This window comes from Pristiophorus japonicus, chromosome 13, assembly GCF_044704955.1.
Source record: "Pristiophorus japonicus isolate sPriJap1 chromosome 13, sPriJap1.hap1, whole genome shotgun sequence".
Classification (NCBI taxonomy): Eukaryota; Metazoa; Chordata; class Chondrichthyes; family Pristiophoridae; genus Pristiophorus; species Pristiophorus japonicus.
In genome coordinates, this window is record NC_091989.1 from 26364913 (window position 1) to 26380810 (window position 15898).

General features: G+C 45.3%; 1 protein-coding gene across 1 annotated transcript in view; it reads right to left on the reverse strand.

Annotated features, from left to right (window-relative positions):
- shank3a (SH3 and multiple ankyrin repeat domains 3a) overlaps positions 1 to 15898 on the reverse strand; it is a 1463579-nt gene that overhangs the window by 1088852 nt on the left and 358829 nt on the right. The gene's annotated exons all lie outside the window — the stretch shown is intronic.

Genomic DNA, 15898 nt, shown 5'->3' on the forward strand with positions numbered 1-15898 from the left:
GAGAACTCCCTTGCTCTTCCTCGAATAGTGACAACGGGATCTTCGAATAGTGACGATGGGATCTTTTACATCCACTTGAGATGGGGCCTCAGTTTAACATCTCATCTGAAAGATGGCACCTCCGACAGTGCCACACTCCCTCAGTTATGCACGGAAATGTCCTCAAGTCTCTGGAGTGGGACTTGAACCCATAACTTTCTGACTCAGAGGTGAGAGTGCTACCCATTGAGCCATGGCTGATACCATGAGCTGAAGAAGCAAGATGGTACAGTAAACCAGCAGTTCAATGATAAAAGAAAGGAAAAGCTTTTCTTTAGTAATCTTTGCAGAATACATAATTCAGCCAATAACGTGTGAAAATCTAGTCACTGATTCTGGAAGGCCATCAAACCTATACACTCCCTCCAATACCAAAGAGATTAGCGTTGGGGAATTCTCCCTCTGTAATTCTGCCTCAAATCAGGTTAGCGAGGTGGAGGGGTTTAGGGGGCAAATTCGGCAGGAGTGTGACAGCAAAAGGAGCTGACCCCAATGGTAGCTGCAAGGAAAGGGCACAAAGCACCCCGGAGCAGAAGAATGGAGGTTCTGAATTGGGATGTAGGACTGGAGGAGGTTGCAGTGGTAGGCAGGAGCCAGAGTAGGGAGGGATTCATGAACAATAAAGATCACAAAAGAAATTAGCTGGCAGTACAGGATGCAGTGGAAGGGGTGACAAAAGAGCGAGACATTATTGGGAATAGGATGCGGGTCAGCAGAGTTTTGGAAGAGTTGGAGTGCGTTCTAGATCGAGTTCATAGAATGATAAAAATTTACAGCACGGAAGGAGGCCATTTCGGCTCATGAGGCCAGCAACATGAAGGAGTGATTTATTCACATCTGGCCTGTACAGCTTTTGTGTGCCTCAGTCTCAACCACCTCCCCGAGGAAAATGCTACACACTGAGCTTACATCAGCACTTTAGAGACGCTCCCTACAAAGGCCACAGTGTGCTGGTTCCATCTATCCACTGACTGAGGCATTGTCTAGACAGAACAAAGGGACTTCTCATCCACATTATCAGCTGCCAGCTAGAGAATCTGACCCCTCAGCTATTCACTACCAAATCTGCTTTGATAAAACACGCATCCGTTTTCCTCTCTCTCTGCTCCTGTTGTACAAAGCACAACACTAAAGCTTTCATATGGTCCATGGCTAACATCGTTCTCCTCACAGATGTTTTCAGATCTTCGTGTCCATGCTTTTCCAGACTGGGTTATTAGTGTGTCTGCACTTTGACAGATCGGTCAGAAAGTCAGTAATTGAATTTCTGTTATAGCTATCAAAATACACAGGATCTACAAGTCACTGATGTACAGGCACTGATTATCTGTGAATCGGCAATTATTTAATATTCCAGTCTGATCAGAGGACGACAGGGAGTTAAAGAACCTTGCTGAACTTTTACACGTGCGTGTCAAAAAAATACCTGCAGATTTTAGTGCAATCCTGTTGGGAATTAAACACAGCTTTGATTGACAACCCAGAGCTTTGATTGATAACCCATTGGTGGCGGGGAAGAGAGGTAGATAGTAAAAGTAGTGTATTCAGATTAGATCAACCCAGTCGCTTATAATCACGACTGACACAAAGCTTCACCAGCCCACTCTCCCTCTGTCAGTTCCTTGCCCTTATCCATCTGTTTTCAAAGGACAACCATATTAGAAAATTCATTAGAAGTCACAAGATGCCCGATGCTAGCTAACCAAGTTTGATGACCCCACGCAAAACCAACCCCATATTAAACTACCTCATCCGAAGCCATCCGCGCCCACCCTCTATCACGTCAAAGGGCATGTGATGCAAACCTGGCCCTTCTCGATGCTCGTTAGTGGTCGGTTCCAGCAGAAAGCAGTAGGGAAAAGCACTCTGTTATGTATGGAGAAAGAGTCAGACTGAACATTGTGAGCTCAAAGTAAAGTGTGACCTTAGTCTTTTATTGCAAGTCTCCAGAGTGCCTCTCCAACCTGTGAGGCCTCCTTAAATACCTGTGGTCCCAAGGGATTATGGGATCCCTTGGAACTCCAGGGGATGAGCCCTCTGGTGGCTGTACAGAGTAAATACAAGTTCACAAATATTACAGACTCATTTAACCTCTTACTACAATAAACAGAGCAAAGTTACTGCACTCAACCAGCACTTGATAAATACAGATCCAGTCCAGCTGCTCCAACCAAATGCTCTCCCATCACAGCATCTAACTGCTTCTTAGCCGATGCCAGCATCGTTGGCTTCACTCCTCCAGCTGATAGTCTACGAGGTCATCACTCGTGAGATCAGCTTTTGCACATTAGCACTAAATTTGCCTTTTACCAGTATGGTATCACTGCGGTGCATCTGTGAGGCTGAGAGCTATGTGGATAGTACGTTTTAGGAGGTGGTCACCCCGCAGTGCAAGAGTGTGCAGGCAGAGAGGGAATGGGTGACGACCGTCAGACAGACAGACAGACAGACAGGAGTCCCCCCGGAGTGCATCTCACTCTCCAACTTGTGTTCGGGTGAGGGCGATGGTTCTTCTGTACAGAGGGGGAGGAGGAAGATCAGGAAAGCAATAGTGATAGGAGATTCAACAGTTAGGGGAACAGACGGGCATTTCTGCGACTGCAGACGTGATTCCAGGATGGTATGTTGCCTCACTGCTGCCAGGGTCAAGATTGTCACTGAGTGGCTGCAAACAGTCTGAGGGGGAGGGTGAACAGCCAGCGGTCATGCTCCATATCGGGATCAACGACATAGGTAGAAAGAGGGATGAGGTCCATAAACTATAGGCCGCTAACTAGTGGGAAGGATATAAAGGAGCACATTTTCAGGGAAATTACAGAGGTGCAAGAACTATAGAGGAATGATAATGGGGGACTTCAACAATCCTAATATAGACTGGGATAGTAATAGTGTAAAGGGCAGAGAGTGAGAAGAATTTCTACAGTGTGTTCAGTACGTTTCCGACCCAACGAGGAAGGAGGTATTGCTAGATCTGGTTCTGAGGTGGGTCAAGTAGAGCAAGTGTTAGCAGGGGAACATTTAGGGAACAGTGATTACTAACAGCTATGAAAAAAGACAGAGAGCAATCTAGAGTAAAAATAATTAATTGCAGGAAAGCCAATTTGAGGGGGTTGAGAATGGATCTGGCTCAGGTAAATTGAAATCAAAGATTGGCAGGCAAAACTATAATCCAGCAATGGGCTGCCTTTAAAGAGGAGATGATTTGGGGCCAGCTGAGGTACATTCCCACGAGGGGGAAACATAGGGCAACCAAAACCTAGATGATAAAAGCGATACAGAGTAAGATGAAGCAGAAAAAGGGAGCATATGACAGATGTCAGGTTCAGAATACAAGTGAGAACCAGGCTGTTGAAAATCTGTGGAATTCGCTGCCTCAGAGAGCTGTGGAAGCTGGGTCATTGAATAAATTTAAGATAGAAATAGATAGTTTCTTTAACGATAAGGGGGATAAGGGTTTATGGGGTGCGGGCGGGGAAGTGGAGCTGAGTCCATGATCAGATCAGCCATGATCTTATTGAATGGCGGAGCAGGCTCGAGGGGCCGTATGGCCTACTCCTGTTCCTATTTCTTACATAAAATGGGGAAAGTGCATCAACACTAACACAATAGCTCATCAAGCCAGGGAAGGGGCACCCAGCGTCTCAAACGCAGCACTCCAACTTTGTGCAGGGGGTCAACACTGCAAGTGAGGTCCCTGCCAAGAGGCCCTCCAGAAAGAATGATGTGGGACCATATCATCGAGGCCATCACTGCCAGCAGTGTCGCCCCCACCCACCTGGCTCCAGTGCCCAAAGAAGTTTCATAACCTCAGACCACTGGTTAAGGTCAGTGAATGCAGCTTCAAAAGCCGTCTCCTACCAACTGCACCACTGGCCTCAAACACTTCTCAATGTAAGACTCCCCCCCAATCACTTTTGCTACAATCTATATCAAACATGGGACACACCTCCCATGTCTAGCTTCACCTCAACCCCTTGGAGGAGACAGTGCTGGCCATTCTTTGCAGGGGTATGGCTGTGCCCTTGACTAGCGGTGGGACTGAAAGGATACAAGATGCCGGTATCCTCATACATTGTCCTCCTTCTGGCATGCAGCTCTTGCTTTCCCACCCTCCCCTCATCATAACTCCACCCTTGTGCCTTTCTCATTTCACATATGCAAGAAATGGACAACGAGGATCAGGACGAGGACGAGGAAGAAACACCGTCACTTGATTTCACACTCCCAGCCATCAGCTCCTCAAGGTCAGCAAGGCCATTTGCAGTGTCCCCCACTGAAACATAGAAAATAGGTGCAGGAGTAGGCCATTCGGCCCTTCGAGCCTGCAAGTCAGGAGCATTCCACCAGCCATGCTGCAGTCACTGGGGTAGCACTGCGTGACATCAGTAGGATAGGCAAAGGCACACACAACACATTCACTAAGGAAATGCATAAAGGTGATGAGTTGATGTTTTGATGTCATATTGGATGTTAGATGAATAAAGTTGGACTGAAAAATTTGCTTTGTGGTGGTTTTTATTTCAGCATTGTGGCGAAAAGGAAGCTGTGATGGTCAGTAACAGCGGGAAGGTAAGGTGTGGGACTGTGGATATCTGAACGGAATATATGGAATTAAGGACAGAAAAGTAAACGGGATATATGAAAATGTATAAGCCATGGAAGAATAGCTGGGAGAATGTCAGATTGCAAATAGTGCAACATCAGCATAGCTAACAGTCTGTCTCAAGGTTTCAAGTCACTAATCCTGCCAATAATATATAATTGTAACATGAAATACATCTGCAGAATTGCAAGGTCTCAGTAAATAGTCACACCATTAGATTGAAACATTTAGAGGCAATACTTGAGCTTTCAAGAAGAACATCTCATATAGATTGACTAATGAGTGGCTGAGTTAGACTGACAATCTATTTGTATTTTGTTACCTGATTTCAAAACTGTATAACTGTTAATGCTTTACGATGTAACTTCACCTATCCGTAGGGAGTGTGTACGCTCTAGCCAGAGAGTATATCTTCTGTCTGATAGGTCTTACTGGCCGGTAATAAAAACTGCTTTGTTCAAAGCACAAGAGGTATTCGACTCAGTAATTTTACTGAACCAAATTGAGGTAAAAGAACTCAAGGAATTAACATTTGGTGTCAGAAGTGGGATCTCAACGGACAACTGCCGACAACTTGCGAACTAAGAGCCAGACTAACCTTGGACGAGACAGGGAGAAAGTGGCCACTGGAGTGAGTATGATTTCAATACTGTTCCAGTTTCCCCCAGTTTCATAAGTCTGAGAAAAGTTTGGCCACTCGCTAGTTCTCGGGTAGTGCCTGAACGAGATTCATAACAATTTGGCGAATACCTTCTAAGAAATCGAATAGGTGTTCATCTGATTGAATTTAAACTGCGCAGTAACGTCAAAGGATAGGAAAATTTGGAAACTGAAAGAAATTAATTGAGGCTCATAAGAAATCAAAATGAGAAAATTAGGCTCACAGGGAATAAAATGGGGATTTAAATAGAAGATAGGTGTTCAACTCAGGTACGACGTCGACCTTGTATATCACTTGGCCCGTCTAGGCTCTGATTGAATTTAAAAAAAAAAACCCGCAGCAACTCGGAAGGTAGGACCGAAGCGAACATGCAGTAACGTAAACGCGCAGTGAAGCGAACGCGCAGTGACGTCAACGCGCAGTGACGTAGATGCGCAGTGACGTAAACGCGCAGTGACGCCGACGCGTAGTGACGCAGAGGCCCAGCAACGCGAATCGCGAAAGTCAGTGCTAATGGCAGTAAGTCTGTAAGTCTTAAAGTGTTTAGAGTTTTAAGTAAAGTTTTAAGTATTGAAATCGCGCGGCGACGCGAACCGCGCGGCGACGCGGGTAAGTGTTAGAAGTCTTTGTCTATTTTGTAAATCGCGTGGCGACGCGGACCATGCGGCGATGCGGGTAAGTGTTAGAAGTCTGTAAGTCTTAAAGTGTTTAGAGTTTTAAGTAAAGTTAAAGTATCTTAACTCGCGCGGCGACGCGAGCCACGGGTCGACGCGGATTGCGCGGCGACGTGAACTGCGAGGCAACGCGGATTGCGCAGCGACGTGAACTGCGAGGCGACGTGGTAGTTTAGTATTGAGATCGCGCGGCGACGCGGACCGTGCGGCGATGCGGGTAAGTGTTAGCGTTAGTAAAGTTTGGTTATTTGGAGTTAGTTAAAGTCAGTGTTAGTTCTGTAAAGTCTGTGTCTATTTTTAAGTTTGTTTAAATTGCATGACAACACGAACGCGTAGCGACACAGTAATACGAGGGGCAGTGCGAAAATGGGTAATCAGTTAGATAAAACCACGGATGCGGATAGTCCGCTACAAAAGCTATGTGAGGAATTCCCTGAAAGAGCTGAAGACTTTAGAAAATTATCAGGAGCCCTGAACAAATTATTAGGGGATGACCAGTGGCCTCTAGGTGGCACTAGAAGCGTAGAGGTAGCAAAAAAAGCACAGGGATTAATTTGGAGAAGGGGACGAGGAAAAGGGGATAAAAATTTAATTGCAACCTGGCGACATTATTGTCAGAAATTAAAAGATGCATCACTTCTGTCAAGTTGGCAAACAAATGCTATTAAATTAGGACTTTCATTGACAGAGGGAACACATGTTAAAACTGTAGATGTCTTAAAGAAAGAATGTGCGCGCGAGAAACTTGCTAAGAGATCCTCTGGGACCTCTGAGAAAGGTATTGATCAACTACAAGTTAAAATGGCTGGCGTTGTGTTAGCCGAGGCTGATGATGAAATTGATGAGTGGCCAGTGACTCAGCGCCCAATGGCGCCTCCCGCATCCCCTGGCCTCTTGCTCCAGTCCTCTACCCAACATCCTCTACCTAACACTCCGAAAAAAAAAGGAGTTAAAAATAACCCCATACCACCAAAGCAACAAACCCGAACTGACTCCTCATCCTCTGACAGCGACTCGGATCCCCAGTTCACAAGCAATATAGCCGAAAGGACCAGATCTCACACTCAAAAGGGCAGAACTGAATCTCAACATTACAAACAATCCCGTAAATCTTCTGGTCAATCTACTAGTCCAAGTTGTGAAAGACATAGTAAACCCCCCCGCCGATTAAGACGCAAAACTATCAAGCAGTCAGACAGCTCTGAAACATCCTCCGACCTAGAAATTTCCAAGATCCCAAAGTCCCGGCACCAATTCCCTGTCAGACCGATGCCAAACCCTGATGCACAACAAGCTGCAGATCACCCCACTATAGATGTCTATGTGCCTTGGAAACCGAATGAAATTATGGCCCTTATGGCCAACATACCTGATCGAAAAAAAGAACCTATCAAGTTTATAGATTACCTTCGAACAACTATTTCAGTTTATAATGCAGAATCAAGGGACCTGTGGTCCTTAGTAAAGCAAACCTTGAGCCCAACTGAACACACCCGATTTCTAACTCACCTAGGACGTGCTACTCATGATGCATTATTGATTGCTCATCCTAACGATGTCCAGGATCGCCTAAACGATATCTTTAATGCTCTCACCACAACCCTTCAGAAGCCCATCAGTATGGCCACAGTATTAGAAACTAAACCCAAGCGTGAAGAAACTCCCGATGAATTTATGGAAAGATTCATTGAAATATACGGGAGTCAATCCGGAGATAATGCCTTCAGGGCAGGAGAGGATTCTCCTCAATTCTGCGCCATCCTACTTCAGTGCTTGCCCTATTCAATTGCTCATGCTATTCGGACAAATAATATGAATTGGGCAGATAACAGTAAAGCCCAGATGGAGAGGGCAGTTAGATATTATTGGCAGGAAAAGAAAGGGGAGGGGGGAGGTGCGCCCCCAACCCGAGTCAAGACTGAATACGTGACTAGAAGGGAAGAGCCGCCTCAGGAGGAAGGACCAAAACCCGACCCAAGGGGATACCAGATGGAACCGCAGTATTGCGTGCCTGGTTGGGTGAATAAAAAGGGATACGGTTATATCGAACACCCAAATGGTCCGGGCCCTGCTAATTACGGACCACCCTACTGTCCCCGGCCTGATATGGGAAAAGGTCGGGGCTGGGAAAGGAGAAATGGATGTTTTAACTGTGGGCAGGAAGAACACTGGTTTAAAAATTGCCCCTACTATCAGCGTGGAAGAGGAAGAGGAGGGAAAGGGGGGTGGCAAGGGGGGAGAGGAGGATTTTACACTAACTTCTCCCAGAACAACCCCTTTGGTCACTTGTCCCCCAATTGACTACACAGCTTGATTGTACAGGGATCCTCCCCGGACGACAAACCAATGATATCGTTAAAAATTCTGAATGAATGGCAACCCTTTTTGATAGATACGGGAGCCTTCATGTCTTCTGTACAATCAAAGCTTAAACTCCCTGCCTCCACTGAAACACAGGAACTTTCGGGATTCTTGGGACAAATCTCGACATTCATGGTGTCAGAATTAGTTAAAGTGGGTTACCAAGAAGAATTGGTAGAACATCGATTTGTCATCACTACCAATCTGGACTGTAACTTGATGGCTAGAGACCTCCTCTGCAAATTCCAGTTGCATTTGGAGTGTGGAGATGATGGGATTATTGTAAAACAGGAAACCCTTAAGCGGCAGTATTATACCACTAGAACCCCTCAGTGGTGGTCTCTGGACCTGCCGCAGGCACCCTATCACGTGACCCTAGCATACGATCCTAGTGGAAAGAATCGGGACCTACAGAACTTTTATCAGGATCACGAAGGGGAAGTGAAGGGAATTCGATTAAGGGCTAGAGTGACTGGACCGGAAGGAGAAGCAGATTTTGTGGAAGTGGATAAGAATCTGTGGAAACAGCCCCTAACAGTGGCACCGCATATTGCTCGTGAAGTATTAGCCCCTCACCATGCTAAAGATTTGGGAGTTATGGTACGCAAGGCCATAGATGAGGCTGACCCTACCAGCCGGGATGTGCAAATCGTAAAATATGGCCGAACCGTCCAATTTCATGGGGACCCCGAGAGAGAATTAACAACTCTACGGCATCATACTGGCTCGGATATACCTGATTATGTGGATCCTCATGTGTGGGCAGAGGACCCCTCCCAAGTGGGTTATACTCCCATTGATCCGATTGAAATTCCAGTGAAGGGCAATGTGGACTGGCCCTCTATCCGACAGTACCCACTGAAATCACAGGCAATTCCAAGTATCCACCGATTGATTAAGGGGCTAATGAAACAGGGGATTTTGGTCCGATGTCAGTCCCCATGTAATACTCCTATACTGGCAATACCTAAGCCAGGCAGACCAAACGAATACCGTTTGGTCCAAGACCTCCGAGCTATCAATACTATCGTCCAGCCCCTGCATGCTCTAGTTTCTAACCCAGCACAGATACTGTCTTTAATCCCAGCAGACGCCAAGATCTTCACAATAATAGACCTCCAACATGCCTTCTTCGCTTTACCACTAGCCCAGGCGAGTCATTTCCTATTTGCCTTCACTTACCAGGGACAGCAATATACCTGGACAAGACTTCCCCAAGGGTTCATCCACTCCCCAACCTTATTCTCAAGGTGCTTGCAGAAACAGTTACAGTCTCTCACGCTGAATAAGGGATCTACTTTGATTCAGTATGTGGACGATTTACTGATATCCAGCGTAGATGAACCAAGTAATAGAGAGGATGCTAATCAGTTACTGAATCACTTGTCCTCCCTGGGATACATAGTATCCCCGTCGAAGGTCAAAATTGGCCAGTCACAAGTAAAATTTCTTGGGATCATTTTAACAGGCACCCACCGAGCCTTGGAGGCATGTCGAATTAAACCTATCTGCCAGTTTCCAGTCCCTGGCACGGCTAGACAAATGCGGCAGTGGTTGGGGATGATAAATTACTGTAGATCCTGGATTCCTAATGCTGCCCTAATGACCAAACAGCTCACACCGTACACTACGAAGGAAGGCAGCTTCAAATTAGAATCTACAGACATCCAAGCCTTTAAGGAACTAAAAACAGCCCTGCTGCAAGCTCCGGCTTTGGGACGGCCCTTCTACGACCGTCCCTTTCAATTGTATTGCACAATCATGGAAGATTGTGCTACTGCTGTTTTAACTCAGAAACACGGGGATAAACACAGGCCTGTTGCTTACTACTCTTCTAAGATAGATCCCGTTGCCTTGGGACACCCCGTATGTACTCAAATATTAACTGCTATCTACAATAGCCTACAATCTGCCGCCAACCTTACCCTTCAGCAGGATATTGTTGTATATACTTTTCACTCCGTAGCTGCCCTTTTGGGCCAACTGCAAACTCAACATCTTATCATGGCTAGGCAAAGTAGATATGAGATCTACCTACTAAATAATCCAAGGCTGACCTTTCGGTACTGTACTGCTATCAATCCAGCTTGTTTTCTTAATGAGCCACCCCAAGATGAGGAAGAGCCCAGTCATGATTGTTTATCCTTAATTCAGGAGACTACATCGGTCAGGGAGGATTTAGTTGATGTACCAATGAAGGATCCAGACTGTATTATGTATATAGACGGAAGTTCCTCCATTGACTCAGAAGGTAGACGAAATTCTGGATACGCCATAGTAAACCAGGAGAATCAGATCGTGGAATCTGCCGCCTTTGAGATCGCTTATTCTGCCCAACAAGCTGAACTATTTGCCCTTACCAGAGCCTGTATCCTGGCTAAAGACCTCAAGGTTAATATCTATACCGACTCTAGGTATGCCTTTGGGGTAGCCCATGATTTCGGACAATTATGGAAAAATAGGGGATTCCTAACCTCACAGGGGAATGAGATATCTCATAAACAGTTAGTATCTGATTTGTTGCAAGCCCTCATGTACCCCAAACGCATTGCCATTGTCAAATGTACTGCCCACACTACCGGAAAATCTCTGGTTGATATAGGGAATCGTTGTGCTGACCAAGAGGCCAAACAGGCCTCTCGGGAACAACGGATGGTAGTGCCCAGAATGATGAGTCAGACTAAAAATCCTGAAAAGAATAAGTTAGCCTCGGAGAAACCAATGCCAACCATCCAAGATGTTATACAAGCACAGGAGGACGCTCCTGAAAAAGATAAACTGTTGTGGAAAGATTATGGATGTACCTATGACCATGTCTCTAAACTCTGGACCACTCCCGCGGAACAGACTTGCATGTCTGACGAGTTGGCCTCATGGGTTATAGAATGTTTGCATTTTGCTACTCATTGTGGAGCAAGGGCAACAAGTGATACGCTTTTGGCTACTTGGTGGCACCCAAGACTTCAGGCGCTGGCCCAGAAAACTAGTAGTCGTTGCCTTGTTTGCCAACAGCATAATCCAGGGAAGGGAGTCCCCTGTGATTGGGGTAAGACGCCCCTACCAGAAGGTCCCTTTGAGACCTTGCAGTTGGACTACATTGAGTTGCAAAGGGTGCAGTATTATAAATATGTGTTAGTAATAGTGGATGTATTCAGCAGGTGGATTGAAGCTTATCCTACCCTAGACAATAAAGCTCAAACTGTTGTTAAAGTGTTAATGAGGGAAATTGTTCCTAGATATGGTATCCCTGCGCGACTGAGTTCCGATAATGGCCCTCACTTTATTGGCCAAGTTAACAAAGAATTCTGCTCCCAGATGCACATCGACCAGCAACTACATTGCGCTTACCGACCCCAAGCTGCAGGACTGGTTAAGCGTACTAATCAAACTCTGAAAAATAAACTTGCAAAACTAGTAGCATCAACTGGACTAAACTGGCTTAAACTCCTTCCCATAGCCCTATTCCAGATACGCACTACCCCAACTGGTAAAACTAAACTCACCCCCGCTGAAGTCATTTATGGTAAGCCCTTAAGGACCCCTTGGAATCAAAATGTCCCCTCCACTGTCCAATTCCACCACATGACTGAGCAGATGACCACATACATTCTTTCCTTAACTCAGGCTCTGCGAGAAGCCCACAACCAGGTTCGAGGGGCTCACCTTGACCTCCCAGTTCTACCTGAATCATCCCTTGTGGTTCCAGGAAAGTATGTTCTGATTAAGAGATGGGTTCGAAAGGGATTGGAGCTGAGATGGGAGGGCCCTTTTCAGGTGTTACTCACTACCCCTACTGTAGCTAAGGTAGAAGGGAAAAGTGCCTGGGTTCACCTGCACCACTGCAAGCTCATCACCATTTAAACAAATTTTGCTGGTTAGTCTAATTCTTGTTTTTGTTCCAGATCTCCTCCTCCCTATAGCTGAACAAGGCAGTTGAAGGAGGATCAGTTTGAACTCTTACCTGTCAGACAGCCAAATACACTGACGGAGACCTGAAGGGAAACGTGAAAACAGAACTCTTTTTATCAGCTAAATAATGAGACTGTGTCTGTATGCTACTGTCTGCATGATAGTATTGATATATGACAGTTTTAGTGCACGGGAAGGAAGACAAAGGCGAGAGCTCCATGTAAACACCTTTTTGTATATGTCTTACGTTTATGCGGAAAAAGGGCACTTCTCTAAATGCTGGGTGTGTTCACATATCCCTATACATTCCAAAGGGGGAATTCCTTTACACACCATTCCACTGACTCTAACTGAGACTGTTAGATGGATTCAAAGCCAAACCATAATAGAAGGAGGGGGACCAATACTAGTACGAATGATGAAAGGCGGGTCAAAAGAGGGATCAAGGAGACCAGGAGGGGTAACATACCGTTACCACCTGAATGAACACGGTGAGGTCACCAAGTGGGAGAGTATTGGAGATCCCAGTAGTCAGACATTCCAGGGATGGTACCAACCAACCTACAACCGGGAAAAGGAACCCCCATTCATAGCTCTGATCAACATCTCAGGGATTGGGAGGCCAACAGGGGGCATATGTCTAATTCGAAATGATACCAGTACAAGGGGACATGTGGTAGGGTATAGCAATTGCCCACAAAGTCTTAACCTCACCACAGGTACACGGGTTACCCTTCACTCTTATGATCCAAATAGCACAGACGGGAGGGTCTGGGCCCAGTCCTGGGATCCAGAGGCAATATACCAGAAAGCAGCCTTTAACGGCACGTATTTCGTGTGCGGTCATAAGGCATATCCTTGGTTGCCCAGGCGATGGACAGGGTCCTGCTATATGGGATATGTGGTGCCATTTATGCGACAGGTACGTACCTTGGCGGAAGTACATGCCTCCGTACGAGTTAAGTGAGCCATCACCCCCGCCGACAAGTTCTTTGGGGTCCTGGTATTCCCAGTGGGGATAAAACGTCTCATGGATGAAGTACAGAACTTAGAAACGATATTGGAACAGGTAGCTAACCGCACTGCTGAGGCTCTGGAGGGAATCACAGCTGAAATGGTAGCGATAAGGACCGTAGCATTACAAAACCGAATGGCCCTCGATTACCTGTTAGCTGAGAAAGGGGGAACGTGTGCCCTGATAGGATCTGAATGTTGCACTTACATTCCTGATAGTTCAGAAAACATAACCCACCTTGCCGATCACATAAGGAGGGAGGTGAAGAAGTTATCCACACCAGCAGAAGAACTTAGCAGGTTTGATTGGTTTTTGGGTGGATCTTGGAGATCCTATCTAATACATGGGGCAATTATTCTCATCGTAGTAATAATTACCTGCTGTTTGATTGTTGGTTGCCTTAACCTCTGCTGTAAGGTAATGATGGCAAGGTTAGCAGACACTCTTGTGGTCAAGGCTTCCCGGGTTATGATCCAACAAACTAGAGAACTACTCAACAATAATATGATTCTGGAAAGGGAGTGCGAACGGATGAATGCAATACTCATAGAATGATCCTAAATGTTATCATAGAATGATAAAAGGGGGGATGTGGATATCTGAACGGAATATATGGAATTAAGGACAGAAAAGTAAACGGGATATATGAAAATGTATAAGCCATGGAAGAATAGCTGGGAGAATATCAGATTGCAAATAGTGCAACATCAGCATAGCTAACAGTCTGTCTCAAGGTTTCAAGTCACTAATCCTGCCAATAATATATAATTGTAACATGAAATACATCTGCAGAATTGCAAGGTCTCAGTAAATAGTCACACCATTAGATTGAAACATTTAGAGGCAATACTTGAGCTTTCAAGAAGAACATCTCATATAGATTGACTAATGAGTGGCTGAGTTAGACTGTCAATCTATTTGTATTTTGTTATCTGATTTCAAAACTGTATAACTGTTAACGCTTTACGATGTAACTTCACCTATCCGTAGGGAGTGTGTACGCTCTAGCCAGAGAGTATATCTTCTGTCTGATAGGTCTTACTGGCCGGTAATAAAAACTGCTTTGTTCAAAGCACAAGAGGTATTCGACTCAGTAATTTTACTGAACCAAATTGAGGTAAAAGAACTCAAGGAATTAACAGGACTAATGTTGAAATGGGAATTTGTGGTTGTAGTCACTGGTACTCAAGCGGATGATTCTATCCTGGATATCCTGGCCAGAAAGGGGCTGTCTGGGTTGCATTCTTATGTCTGCTTTCTCCTCTTCTGCTTTCTCCTCTTCTGTGTCTTCCTCTTCCCTTTGTGAGCAGATGCTGTAAATCTGAAATAAAAACATAAAATGCTGGAAATACTCAGCAGGTCAGGCAGCATCTCAACCTGAGATGTGAACTCTATTTCTCTCCATGGATGCTGCCTGACCTGCTGAGTATTTGCAGTATTTTCTATCTTCTCAGAGGCCTTCCTTTACAATCTGAGGCCTTCGGAATATAGGAACAGGAGTAGGCCATTCAGCCGGTCGAGCCCCTTCCGCCATTCAATCAGATCTTGGCTGATCTGCGACCTAACTCCACAAACCTGCCTTTGGTCCATATTCTTTGGTTAACAAAAAGCTATCAATCTTAGATTTAAAATTAACAATTGATCTAGCATTAACTGCCATTTGCGGAAGAGAGCTCCAATCTTCTACCACCCTTTGTGTGTAGAAGTATTTCCTAATTTCATTCCTGAAAGGTCTGGCTCTAATTTTTAGACTCTCCCTCCTAATCCTAGAATACCCAACCAGCAGAAATAGTTTCTTCTCTATTGTTCCTATCTGTTCCCCTTAATATCTTGAAAACTTCAATCCGATCACCCCTTAACCTTCTAAATTCCAGGGAATACAACCTTAATTTGCGTAATCTCTCCTCTCTTCATTTACATCTCCAGGGCCTGCACTGCCATCACCAAAATGACGGCTGCCGAGTCCCACGCTAAAGAAGGCCACCAGTTTTCACCAGGGTAGTGGCGCAAACGGATGGCGGTAAGTAGCCCAATTTCTAGACCTTGGTTAGGCAACAGTTTAGAGTATTTGATGCAATCCTTGGCATCCCATTGTAAGATATTAGAACCATGGAAAGGGTGGAGTGTAGATTTACGAGAATAGAATGCCATGACGAAGACAGACTTGAAAAATTGTTTTTTCCCCTTAGAGAGAGCTAAATCAAGAATATAATTGCGTTTTCAAAACTATGAAAGGCTTTGAGACTAAGATTGTTCCTGCTGGCTAAGAAATTAATAGCAGGAACCAATCAAGAAGGCAGACCACCAGTGCCATCTCAGGACAACTAGTGATGGGCAATATATGCCGGCCTTGTCAGCGACATCCATATCCTGAGAATGAATAATAAAAAAAAGATGTTGGGTCTACAATTCCCCATTCCCACCCAGCTGCCTCTCTAGTGCTTACCCTGTGGTGTAATGACTCTCTGAAAGTACAAAAACTGGGAGCTACTGGCTCTGCTGTGCAAAGTACCGATATTCGTGGAGTTAACATTGGAGTTAGAACGCAGACTTATGCCAGCGCTTGAAGAAATGCAGAATGAAGATTTTAAAGTACCAAAATATCCCAAGGCGCTTCAGAAGAGCGATGTCAATCA